Source organism: Leuresthes tenuis, unplaced genomic scaffold (assembly GCF_036924035.1).
Source record: "Leuresthes tenuis unplaced genomic scaffold, fLeuTen1.0.hap1 SCAF_22, whole genome shotgun sequence".
Lineage (NCBI taxonomy): Eukaryota > Metazoa > Chordata > Actinopteri > Atheriniformes > Atherinopsidae > Leuresthes > Leuresthes tenuis.
The window spans coordinates 11,769,787-11,784,097 of NW_027325376.1; positions in this window are offsets into that span (position 1 = coordinate 11,769,787).

A 14,311-nucleotide genomic window follows, 5' to 3' on the forward strand; every position below is an offset into this window, starting at 1 on the left:
CATGAAAAATAAACCAAAACAATCAGTTTTTACTCTCTCTTAAACTTTGATTATCATTTATTCTTTTACCTTTCCTAAGTTTATGTGAACCATAATGTCAGCCAGCAATTATAAGGAAGAAAAATAATCTGTTATTTTGTAGCTAAATTGTATGCTTACAAACCTCTCACTCTATGCAATTTCCAGCCAGACAGACAATCTCTGTCAACAAGTGTCTTTTATTCTTCCTAAATTACTAGATGCCCCGCTAATGTGAAATGTCTCTCATTTTTGTGACAAGTTCCTGACACGATATTTCAGATCAAAGATTTAAATATGTGTGATTTTTACAATTCCCAGCAAGCTGTTCTGTTACAGATTCAGCCAGACAGGCCCGAATCATGACATTTCCACTACCATGTTTTGAAGATGAAATTAGGTTTTTATGGTGTAACGCAGTGAATTTCCTTTCTAAAAAACAAAACAAAACAAAACAAACAACAATAACAAAGAGCAATTAATGCCATAATTGTACATAATGTAGGTTAGTGCTGGTATTTTTTCTTCCTCTTCCTTTTCTTGCATTTTTCATGTTTTTTTTCACCAGCAAGATGCAAACTCCAAAGTCAACCCTTGCCAAAATTGCCTTCTCTTGCGGCCAAAAACATATGTGCTTCTTGTTCTCCTGTGCCTACAGCTGAACCCTTCCCATAGCTCTCCCTATTTTGCATGTCTAATGCACTCAGCTTAGTTTGAGCGTCACATTCCAGCCACCAGCTCAAGTCTTCCATTTTTCCACAGCCTGCCAGTCAGAACACTGTCCTCTCCAACTTATGCCTTCCATTCAAATCAAATAATTGCTTAAGTTATGCCAGTGTGTCTCTGAGTTCTGCTATTGGTTTCTCAAATTGTATCTTAGCTGCTTCTTCACTGTGTAATTCTGTAATAATTCTAAAATTGACCAAAAGTACATTTGTCTAAAGGAATAAATATTGGCAGTGACACCATACTGAATTATTAACAAATAAGTTGAGTTGATTTTTTTTCTATCAGAGCCAGAGATGTTTTGGAGCCATATGGGAGTACTTCATCTATCTTCTTTTATTAAAAATGTGTATTTCCATTTTGGATTTCTTCCATTTGAATCATTCTAAAAGTAACATAAATTGATTATCAAATTTCACATAAAATGACAGACTAATGTCAGACTAATATTAAGCTATATGATGTTTTGTGATCCTAATGTGAATTAAAATACCATAACTCTAATGTTAAAACTTGCAACCATGTACACGCACATACATCCATCTATAACCACAACATTTTTTAATGTGTTATCAATGATCTTTCTGGCTTCTGTTGTATATGTATGCAACAACTTTGTGATCACCACTGTACAACTTGCATGTTGTTTCAACGATTTGAGTCCTTGCTGCTTCATTTTGCCCCAATAATCAATGGCACATACATATGTCTCCATATGTGTCATCTTCTTTTGCATTTCTGCTCTCTGGATTTGCCACAACCTTTCTATTCACTAATTCTCTTCACAATTTCATAAAAATCTTTGCATGCACAATATAGCAGTGGTAACAGTGACTAACAGGTCTTTTTTGACATAAGAAATAAAGATTGATGTTTGTTTCCAAGTTCCACTTCATCCTTTATAAGATTCGGTCCAGACTGAGTCTTGGCGATTTCATCTTTCTCTCCTTCAGCAGTTGTAATTTTCCAGGGTGCTCCCACTGTGAAACCATCCATCAGTCTGTCTATGTGAAGAAATCTGTCCCCAGTGCACTGTGAGCATGGAAGGGATGGAAGACCTTCACCCGGGAAGACAATTAAAGTTCCACTGAGACATTTACATAAACATTCACATATTTAATCCAAAACTGATTTAAATCATATTTCTAATAACCCTGATCATTGCTCATGAAGTGACATTCAAGACCAACTGCTACAGTCCTGCTGTTTACATGACAACACGCAGGATAACGCACACAAATGCTAATTACCTCATTATCTGGAGACTGAGGACTGACTATTAATCAGGTTGAGGGTGCACAGAGAAGTAATTTTTTTAGGAGTTGGTGCCATTTGAGAGAAAAGGGCTGACATTAGTAAATGAGCGCGACATTTGGGAGAATTACATTATGTGCTTAATAGTAGTACTTTAAAGTAGAACATTTGGTGAAAAGAATAGTAAGGATTTTTTCTACTTCTTAGAATTTATTTTGCAACAGTCAACAAGCTGACAAATGAATGGAACTTTTATTTGAACAAACCATTAATCCGTGAAAGGCAGCCAGTCCTATTTATTAGAAATGTAAGCTTTCACTCCCATTAGCAGACAGTCTCACTCACTCACTAATCAGCTGCCTGTGTTAGGCAGGAATGAAAGTCTGCAGATTCTGGGGTATCCTGGTGTGGACTGTATTTTACGACCTGAAAGATGTAAGGCCTGGCTGATATTGACCAATCATACATATGCTGTATCTGCATAAATGTCAGATTTAAAAACTAATTCAGCTCAAGATAAAGCAGAAAAAGATTTAGGAAGTAATTAAGAAGGGGTTTATTTCATGTCCAGGAGAGTGGCTCTAACTATAATGTTCAAAATACTGTTAGCCTATTCTGAATATTTTACAGTTGTAACAATATTGTTACAATGTTCCCTAATTTTCCCAGAGAGGCAGTAATAATGTAACATTATCAAAGTATTTCAGCCTCTGTCGCATTATCTTTGTATGAGCCCAAACTCTTCCATACAAATGCATAAAAAATCATTATTATTGTAACCTTTCAAATATCATTTAGGTGAATTGAAAAAAAGGTCTGTTTCAAAAGACATTTTAGCATGTTAAACTATAACTAACTCAATATATCTTTTCATTGCTCATACGGTATTACAAGGTCACAGAATTTAATTTAAATATATCTTGTAAGTTTCACGACAAAGTCCATGTGACATGAACAGGATTCAAGAGCAAACTTTCAGTCTCTACCACCAGTTGATGTTACTCTATTTGCAGATTGGCCTCGGGGTCATGGGTAATATACTTTACACATCTATTTCTTGAGATAGGTGTTTAGAATGGAGGAATGAATTAAAAGTACACAGTCTTTTCCTGTTTAAGATGTCATGATCCCAGTCTTGGGATTGTAACACTGTAACATGTTCCATGTTTCTTTGTCTTAGTATTGATCTTGTTCTTTAAATTAATCCTCAGTCCTAGAGTTAAGTTCAGGTTTTACTCTGAAACCAGTTTTCTCTTTGCCCCTTATTCCTGTTTTATTTTCTAGAACTGACCCTCTTGAGCATTCTCTTGATGTTACTTCCTGTTCCTTAGTCACACCAGGTCCTAGTTTGCTGATTGTGCACATCAGGCAGTATCCGGGAGTTTATTTTTCTACCACAGTAAGTTTTGTAGCTTGTTATTTTCATTACTTCGATCCATAATATCTTCCAATACTCTCTTTCTTTCTCAGCAATTTGACATGTTTGCAGTTGTATTCTGTGCTTTGTAAACATGTCTACATAATCAGGTAGACAAGCTACAACCTCTTAAACTTCACTTTACATATAATGCTCTTGAAATTAACCCTTTATTGTCCTGCTCTACCTTTTAGTATCAATTTTTTTCAATGACTATATTGTATCTTTTTCAGTTTTGGGTCCTAAATCACCACAAGCCATTTCTTTCACCCTTTCAAGTATGTAATTCCAATAACTGAGTGAATATTGTGCTATTATTTATGACTTAAAATGCTTATATTTTTACCATGAAGGAACATCTCAATCATTTGCTGTCATCAGTATTAGTTTTAAGTCAATTGATTTGTCTTTCTATGAATGTCCTGGGTAGATTTATGCATATCAGATTCAGGTAAAAAGTTATTTGAAGAGATAAATTTGAGATTCTTTTGGCAATGTAAGCAGATCCATGCAGGATTTTTAAAGATTAAAAGGATAATCTGTGGGTAAATTGTCAAGTCATTTTGTGTTTCATTTGATTTTCATAGGTTCTAGATTAGAAATTAATTCGGGTTTTATTAATCTTAAACAAACAAAATTGATGAAAAATGTAATGTAGCCTAACTGCAGTATGTTTCCGTCAGCGGAAAAATCTAGGCAAAATACAACATGGTGGAGGACGCAGCTGATGAACTGTGGCCTTCACCACTCCAACCAATCAACACACAACCTGGGGTTTACAACCAAGGATTCCTCAAGCAGAGGATCTGAGCACGTTGCTATAGAAACTTCCTGCAGGCCACAAGTGCTTATCCTTGAAAATGGCATCAAATTATTTAGACAACAAGCTAATATTATGTCTGTGTCATTTAGACACGCAAAAGGTTAAAAACTAGTTTGGTGATCGCCTGCCTCAACTTCACCTTTGCTGCCATGGCAACAGAGCGCTGTACTACTTGTAAGGTAAAAAGGCAGCATAGCACAGAGAGGGTAACAAATGGAGGAGAAGTGTTAGGCAGTAGGCAGGAGATTGCTGGAGCTGGGAAATGGATGTGGGGAGGAAGGAGGGGGCGGAAAACCATAAAAGTCTCGCTCTGTCAGGCAGGCGAGGAGGCAGCATGAGATAATGGGCATGGAAATAAATGGCTGGCATGACAGCACCACTAATTTTTACTTCCAGTAATCCTCTGTACTGATGTAATGTCTCCTGTTTTCATAGTAACTTTGGGTATTTTGTGTGGTGGTTTGATTGGATAAAACAAAAAAAAATATGCACAATAGAAATGTATATAAAGAAAGTTGGATTTTTAAAAATCTTTTTTTGAATTTTTTAAAAAAGGAATTGGAGTACAGATTTTAAAAACATAATAGTGGGTAATAACACTGACAGTCTCCTGGATACGCTTTCTTTCACTGTTGGTTTGCGCCTGCTAAAAAAAGAACGGGAGGAGGACAGAAGGATAGTAAACAAGATGAGGTGAAAAATCATTACTTCCTCTTTCTGTTCACAAAGCAAAAGTATAAATGACAACTTGGCCTTTTGAGTGTTAACACATTTCAGTGGGGAACAAGATGGGATGTCATGTTTTGCAGGGTTGCTTGGGATAAAGCAGGTACAAATGGCATCAACATGCTTTATTTACAAAATACATCATCATTGTGGCATCTGGGGACAATATATTGAACCTTAATCTACAAGACTAAGGATAAAAATGATGGCTTGAAAAGAAGAAAATAGTTTTAATACATATATTGACATTATTATTTCATACCATTCCTATTCCTAATTCCATTTACTCTGTATGCAAAGTATGGGGAAGTTTTGGAACACATATGGCAGTGTTAAGACTGTGTTTAAACATTAGCTGGTGCCTCCAGAAAGTCATGTAATGAAAAAAATGTCTAAACCATCATTGTGATGTGTATCTCAGAATCATTTTAAAAAGGCCAGAAAAGATATAATTGGTCAGCATTTGTGTATAAAAATGCAAAGATTAAAGAAATGCCCCTAAAATCAAAGTTTGCTTGTGTAAATGTGGATTTACTCTTTTTCATCTATGCTCAGTAATGACCTCAACCTTTAAATATTCTTATCACCCCTTGTACAGATTTAGGAACCCCTGCCCGTGTGGTAGATCAGAGCTAAAAACTCTGCTCCTCCAAGGATAAGTACCCCCACTGGCTGCACTGATAGGCACTGGTTCATGTAATTCAGCCAGGCTTTGAATCAGTCCTAGTTTTTTTGATAAGCACACAGCTCTTTGATCCTACAATATAATGAATGAAGCTGGTGAAATTCTGAAAAAGGCATTTAAAACATTTTCATACATTTTTGCTTCTTGTTGATTAATATAAGCTCATATCTGCTTCTTATTGATCAGCCTATGTTAATGTGTTCTGTTTAAAACAGAGTTTTGTGTATGCACAGTATTTTCCAACTATAAACTTTGTAAATGAGGAATATACATAAAAGCTCATATCTGTTTAGAATCTGGATAAAATGTGAAGTTTTGAGACTAAAATATGTTTGTTTGTGATTGAATAGCTGAAAACATCATGTGATATTTACAGGTTCCATTTCATGAAATGGTTATCATGCAATACAAAATATAATTTATGAATATGTTACTTCACACTAAGCTGCACCAGAAACAGCTTTCCTCTCTTTTCTCCTGGAAGGGCATCTTTAGGGTTGGAAAATCCTCCATTAGCATTTTAAATTACAAATGAAACCTAAAACAGCACAGTAAGAGCACATGGACAAAGTATGAAATTCCCTTTTTATTGGAACAGTTGTGGTTTCATCACTGCAACCAAAATCACGGCATGGTAGCGTAGTTGGATTCTCATTGCATTTTGTTTTTCATTTGGTTAAATGAAAAATGTCTAGAATTAAACATTTAGTTGGAACAAGGGGTACTGTTTAATCAAAGCATGCTCGTAATTTAGCACAATGAAAAGCACCCTGTGCTTATGCTGAATCTGATGGCAAAGCAGGAAACTGGAATGTTCAACTCATAAAGATGTTTTGGCCTTCAGATGTAAAACATGGCATTGGACAAACCACCACAACAAAACTGAATATGCAACAAAATTTTAGAAAACAAACAGCTGTTGTATTTTTCTTTTATTAAAAAAAACAACAAGACAACGATACCAAAGGCAAGCACAGGAAAAAATCGTATTTTCTGAATTATTAGACAATTAGACAACCAACTGTAAGTTAAAGTCAGGCAATACAGCTGCTGTTTCATTGCCATCTGACTGTATGACAATGACACTAATGTTGTTCCTGAAGTATATCCAATATTATAGCTCTGCGGTGTGTAAATGCAAAATTTACACACAGAAGTAGAATAAATAAGTAAGATAACCTACACTAATCCCCTTGATGTTGTAGTTGCTTCCTTGGAAAAGAAAACATAACATGGCTACTGATGTCAATGCATTTTTGATGTTATTAAAAATTATATGTGAATGTGCTCAGGGGTTACTATTCAGTTATTCACAACCAGTCCCTTTTAAAGGTTTTATTTCTAAAAAGCCTTTTTTTTTCTTGGATTAAATCTGACATTAAATTTTCTTTCATCACCTTCTATTTCCACAGTTGCTTGCAGAGGCACGATAAGGCTGATATGCAGAGAAGATGGCAGAGATTAAACAAATGTGCACATAAACACAGTCCAAGGTTGTGTGAGGTTGTGCATCCCTTCTTTCACTTTGAGTTTTTCTTCACTTCTGTTTCACCATTTCTATTTATTGATTTTACTCTACAACTTTCTGAGTAATACTCATAAAAGGCCTCTCATCTTCCACTGTATCATCTTTCCAGAGCTTTTCTTCTTTCTGCACTTCTCACCACATTCCCTGCGGTGGTCAGTCATAGAGCACCATCAGTCGCAGACACACAGAAACAAACACACGTGATCTCTGACTTCTCTTTCGTAACATCAGTATCCTGTCATGTTGAGGCGCCACGGTGCATATCATACGTCCTCCATCAATTGTCACCCACTTGTCCTTTATCTTTTTCTTGTTAGATTTTTCATCACAATAGAACAGCTGACACTGTTTGACCCACACAAACACCTTCACGCACTCACTTCTAAATACGACCTTAAGAATGATGCATGTGTGACCACCCTGGGCAGTGTGTGCTCAGGGCATTATGCATTTTATCCGTGTTTAAGGTCAAGTTCTATTTAATCTCCTGTTTAACCTTCTGCTGACTCCATGATTCATTGGATGAAAAAATAAAATAGAAGCACAGAAATGTTTCCCAACTTTATCTAAATGCATCAAAATTATATCGGCAATAAATGTAGGCATAGATTAATACCATTTGATTTAGTTAGATAGATTAGTTAGACATTTCTGGTTTAATCAAAATTAAGTTCAAGAATGGTGCTGCATAATTGTCAGACCGCTGCAATAGCTCCGGTTATTTTGTGCCATTCGTCTTCGGCTTTTATAAAGAGTTTTTTTCCGTGAAAAGACTAATTTTGAAACATTTTTCTGTGCTGCTGGAATGATTTCTGCTGGTATTTCGGCCACTTTTTTTTTTCTACATCTTTGATGTGTAACCATGCCAACTTTGAAGTAGTTTGCATGTGGGAGCTGCTGGTTGAACTTTCCAAAGCCTCAGTAATAGCTAATTTCTTCCTTTGATTCTCATGAGAAATGTGAGATCACTGACAGATAAAATGGAAGATTTTGAAGCTCTCATAAGGATGCAACTGCAATACTGGGAAAAGACGATTATTTGTTTCACAGAGACATAGCTGCAAGAACAACTAACATCTCTCTATCTTGCTTTCAGGAAACAAAGCCTACAGTTCTCCAGTTCAGGTAACAGTACAGGAGGGGGATATTGAGTTGCTTGTTAACAGATGGTGTTATCCTGGATATGCTACAGAGGAGCATCAGCAGCTGTGAGTTGCTGCCAAACTTAATTTTATTTTATTTTTATCTATAACAATAACATAGCTACATAAAAAATTCAATGTAGCAATATATAATTCAATATGGGGATTGGTTATGTTTATTTTATTTTACTCTGATTATTTTGTATTAATCTGACTATTTATATAACTTCAGTCTTCTCATTAATTGATGTAATTATGTTTAATGTCTTTATTTGGCTTAATTTCTATATTAGTTTCCTTTTGCAGCTTTGCTATTCACTTCCCAGACCTATATCTGTATCTTTTTTTTTAGTTTTGATTCATTAATATTGTAAGTTAATTCAAATGTATCTAATATTGTGCTATGTTTATGTTTAATGTTATTTTCTTCTTGTGTCAGTTTAAATAGTTTCTTTAGCATTTCTGGTTTATTGTGTAACATTACACAAAGTGTAATGACATCAACATCTTGCCTATATACTGTCATCATACACATTGTATTTTTATCTATTTAAACAAAATCTTATCAATTTGTATAAATGTCTGACAGAATAAACCCAAAGTTCTTATTGGAGCTATCTTAATTATTATTTTTTTAAAGAAGGGCACATTTCAAGGAATTCAAATGTTTTAATGTCATATATATTGGAAGTGTGTAACTATGAATCCTTCTGACATTATTATAATCTGCCTGACTTCTAATATCTATATATACATAATGATGTGAAACAGATTATCATAATGTAACTTTGAATATTTAACCTAAATGTATATATTTAATTTAGATTCATTACCTCACTTTTATATAGTTTTCTTTCTTCATGATTGTACACAACTGTTGCTTAATCCTTAAAGACTTGCACTGTTTACTATTCACAGTCTACTGATTACAGTGCAGTTGTATCCCTGTGGAGGTCAGATCAGCTCTGGGAATACTTGAAAAATAAAAGGCTCTATGTAGTTCACCAGTGCCAGGCTCAGTGGATTGGCAGTGGAAGCATGCCCTTACAGTTGGTGTTAAAGAGGCTGTTTGCATGCTCGCTGCTGTTTGTGCCACAACAAAACTGGCATGAAATTCAAAGCGATCAAGAAATAGCTTCCGCTTGAGCAGCTGAGGCACAAAAAAGCAGAGTAAAGCGGCTCAGCCTATTGAAATTTTTACAGTCAACTGTTATTTAAATTCTTAGTCTTGCGTGGGAGGAAATGGAGTTGAATCAAAGGCCAATTTACAGCTTTTATTTATTTTGAGGCTTCACTCTGACTCCATGAATCCACCCCTCTCCACTTCTTGTTCTCCAGATTTGGGCAAGTCAGCCTGAATTTAGGGGGGTCAGGGATAAGAACTGCCTCTGCTGTGGGCTTGGTGGAGGGTCAATACTGCACACATTACACTGCAAGTGCAGATATGTTTTTGTTAGACAAATGCAACAGATTGTGTGAGTGGGCTGATCCTGCATCCCATAAATGTTAAATATGTCTTCTCTTATGACACTAAAAGGAATTGTGATATGGCCTTGTTTTCCTCACTTTGCAGTCTTATAGCAGTAAATGCATTAAAACGCTTTTAAATGTTGCAATTTAAATTAATATGCAGCTTAGGTTTACACCACATTCAGCATAACCTCCAGATACGAAAGTGTAGGACAGAACATATAAAATCCCAGTATGGGGAGGCAGAGCCTATTTAATGATTTTTGTGTCAGTGGCAGGACAAACTATGCAAACACAGACAATCGGATGATAAAGAAACATGCACAATCGTTAAGGCTTAGCCTCTGCAAAAATCTCCTGCCTTTATCTGTTTTGCTGCCTAATTGCTTTACAGCTGGAGAGAAGACACAGGGCTATCGACCAGTTTGACACAAAAGCGTCGCTCATCTCAATTGCGTGGCTCGCTAAAGAAGTAAAATGGCAGACCACTGTGAGATTAAAACATCTCTTTATGGCATCTGAGAAAAATCATCAGGAATTTCTACAGCTTCTCACAGAAGTGAGGAATGGTGTACGCCTCTTTCTGCAGGGGGCATCCCAACAGCGGCTGGTGGCTCCTAGCTTGTGAGCTCCCCAGCAGTAAGGTTGGAAAACTGCTGTGAGTTTGAGCAAACGATCATCCTGTATGAGATTTAGAACTCTACTGGATGGGGAGGACTTATGAGAAACTGCTAGGACAGCTCTGACACTGGGTCAACCATAAAAATATCTTTTTAATGGCTGTTTTTTCCTAAAAATGTGGGTTGGTTTGGTTTATTTCCAAACTATCTGATTTTTTTATTAGTAAATATAACTGATAATATTTTATAGTCATACATACTGATGTCTTTGACCCTTTTGCTGCACTAACCAATTTGCCAAACCTCCATCCTAAAAAGTAGAGAGTAGATGGACAGCTAGGAGAGCATGCGACTGGTTGGGCCAGGAGTGAGGATCCCTATACTATCAGTCGCAAGGAGTGAGATGTCTACTTAAAGCTGGACCAGAGCAGGTCATACGGGAGGTAAGTCAAGTTTTCTTTGCCTTGTTTGGTAATCACTCTCTGCATTGGAAAAAGTCCAATGATCCAGATTCCAGAAAATGCTCAGAGAAGAAGCAAGTTGAAAAACAACATATCTTAAGTATGGTTCTTACCAACCATCAAGAAGCAGTTGGGTGGTTTCTGCCCTCCAGTATCAGAGGGATGTGTTAGGCTCATTATGATTTAAAGAGACAATAGAAACTTGGACATACTGGAAAACCTTGACTCTCATGCCCTGACTGTGTTTGTGCTTGCGTGGTCTTGTAAACTTGGAGCCATAAAGCCTTAAAATGCCACAACTTATTGTTTGATTTCCAGAATATTTGTTGAATAGATTACAGGATCCTGATTTTCATAAATGACAATATAATACTCATGTCTAAAAGAGATAAAAAAAAAAACAAAAAAAAAAACAGGAAAATGACAATTCAAATCCAGATGAAACACTACTTTCCACTACTAGCCAGGCTTTGGAATATTTATCCTTTTCAGTTCTGCTTTATTTTTCAGCAAAGACTATAGAAAACTGATCTAACAAGCAGCCTTTTGGGGGAAAGCATCCCAAACTTCTTGTGAAGATTTTAAAAGAAAAGGTACTGTTTCCACAGTCTGAAATCAAACAGCTGACATAAACTCAATAAAAAAATCTATTTTCAGATCAAGAACTTCACATCAAAGCTTTTAGTTTTGATAGGACAGTATTGCTGGATATCTGTATACACAATAGACAAATTCCCAACTACTCATGTTGCAGTTTTTTTTTCTTTAATAACATTTGACTTGAAGATGCTGCCTGCTGACGGCTAACTTCTTTGAATAGATACAAAAATAATTAGAGTGTCTGGTCAACTCAATATCACATGAAATTGTGTAATAAACCAACCAATCTACCACAGACTGCCATGTCAATGTTACATTTAGCCTCTCCAAGGCATCAAAACTACATGTTGCTACCAAAATTTATCAGAAAAAAAAAAAAGATTTCAGCTGTTTAACAGTGATAAAATTACAGTTATCTATGTTGTGAAATCTCAAGATATTTTGATGCCTAAACCTAACTAAACTGAGAGTGAAAGGTAAACGTTGGAAGGCAACAGTACAAAACCTACTTTCTGAACTAAAACCACAACCTCCCTGGTAAAAGCCCAGTTTTAATTCTCCGCCACTTCTCAAACTTTCAAATAGAAATTGAAAGTAGGCTTAATGTTGACATGCACAATGATTTTTTGCAGTATAGTGGGAAAATTAAAGTAGTAAGAGAATGCAAACTCACACAATACTTGTTGATATAGGGCTGCCGAAATTAAGCTCCCAAAGCCACAAGTGAAATGTCGTGTGCCTACAATGCCAAAGACATATCTACAAATATAAAAAAGGAGCACCTACCTTGCAAAAAAACCTCCCCTTAAAACATCTAACATCAAGTGTCTGTTTTCATTAGCTTCTCTTCCTCCTCTGGAGCAGATATATGCCTAACTGTACTAAATTACACTTTTAGTACAGTTATTTTGCCCTATCAAAAGAAAAAAGAAAAAAAAGATTGTTAGTATTTTCATGAGATTCATGTGTATAACAATAGTATGTATACATGTTTTCACTTGATAAAATAATTGCTCATTTTCTATAGCATTTCCAAAGTGTTCAAACTTTTTTTAAGAACTCAGGCAACTGCATTGTTGTGTGTAGTTTTAAGGCTTGAGAACTTTCTTTTAATTACCATGAATAAGATGTGAAATAGTGCCCAAGTATGAAGTAAAAAAAACATAAAGAAATCGTACCTAAAGAACCTTCCCTTGATATAGATTTCCGTCTCGTGCTTTAAAGCTATGGTTAATTTCATATCCAGCAATCCAAGCAGTCATCTGTACAACAAACAGCTGGTGTATGGCATCATTGTGATACAGGAGCTGATATTCATAGCTGGTGAGTCACAAACCTTCAACAGTCACTCGCCCACTGCATTCTGTTTGTTCTGTATTCTTTTGTGTCATGTTTCAATTTGATTGGATTAATTTATCTGATGCCCTCATTTCTGTCTGTGCCAAACAAGGTAGCACTGCATAGTGGAATAAATATATGGGTTACTATATTCATAATCCCTCCTCATTCTGCCTAAATTGGGTTATTGTTACTGTAGCTGGAAACAGGGTTGCCATGTGCAGGTACTGGGTTTCTGGGCTTTTACTGCACACACTGATGATGCCACAGATCGCTGATGATCTGTTAAGACTTAAAGCAATAAACATTTTAGAAGTTGGTTGTATGCATATTTTAATATGCACAAAAGAAAATGGTAAGTAAAGATATCATACTGCAGAGGTTTTAGATTCTTTTTTTAAACTAAACTAAAGTAACTAAATCTCAGATTCTTAAAGTTTGCAATTTTTCAATGGAGTCATTGAGTCTACTGACTGATGTAGCTTTTCCAGATGGGTGACACACAAAACCTAAAAATCACTCATATCTGTTTAGTCTAACAACTTCCAACAATACATACAGTAAAGCTCAGATGAAACAGAAATCCTAAATCTCTTTCAATGTTAAAGGGGAAAAATGAATAAAAAATAAAAGTTACTGATGAAAGAAATAATACTGCCGTTAAAGCAGCTCTAAGTATTATGTGTATAATGATAAACTGATATCGTAAAAAGAAAAAAAAAAGCCAATGTGAAGGAAATTATTTGTAGTAATGAACCAAACCATATATGCTCTACCGTTTGGTTAGTTACAGGGAAATAAATTCAGCTGGTAAACACAGTGGGACATTTGGCCGCTGAATAGCCGAGTCGCCTGTTAATCTTTTAACTCTGCCCATCAAAGTTGGCCATCTTTCTATGTCAAAAGCTACGTCCATCTCCATCACATTATGGTTCTGGTTATACTAAAACATGGAGAGGGGAAAGGCATTTGAAGCCAACACGGCATCTTATCTTGTTATCAATGATTTTATAGATATTTATGCCTCAGAGAATATAGATATATTGTACAGCAGCATGTTTGTATGCAGAGGTTTTACTTTTCGCATTGGTCTAATGTAATCATTGCTAAGTAACCTAACTTTCACTAACTTCTGTTTTGACTAAATAATACATGCATCTTACGTATTTACTTAAGTCAATTGTCACATGTTTAGTTGCAATGTAATTCAGGTTCTATCGAAAGGAAAGAAAATTGGACAAAACTTCAATTAATTTCAAAATGAGAAAAACAACAAAACATGGACAATGAGAACTTTGTTATACTACACAAGGTAGGCAAAGATAAATGGTTTGCCACTGAAAGATTCTTCATAACCTTAGCTTTGTTGTATGTCTGAGTAAGCAACTATTTGTTCGTTACTGTTCCTGTAATGGCCAAAATTTAAACGTCTGTTATTGCTGCTTTAATTAAAAATTGAGATAGTAACATTTTTTAGTTTTTATAGACTTAAAAGCTTCCAGG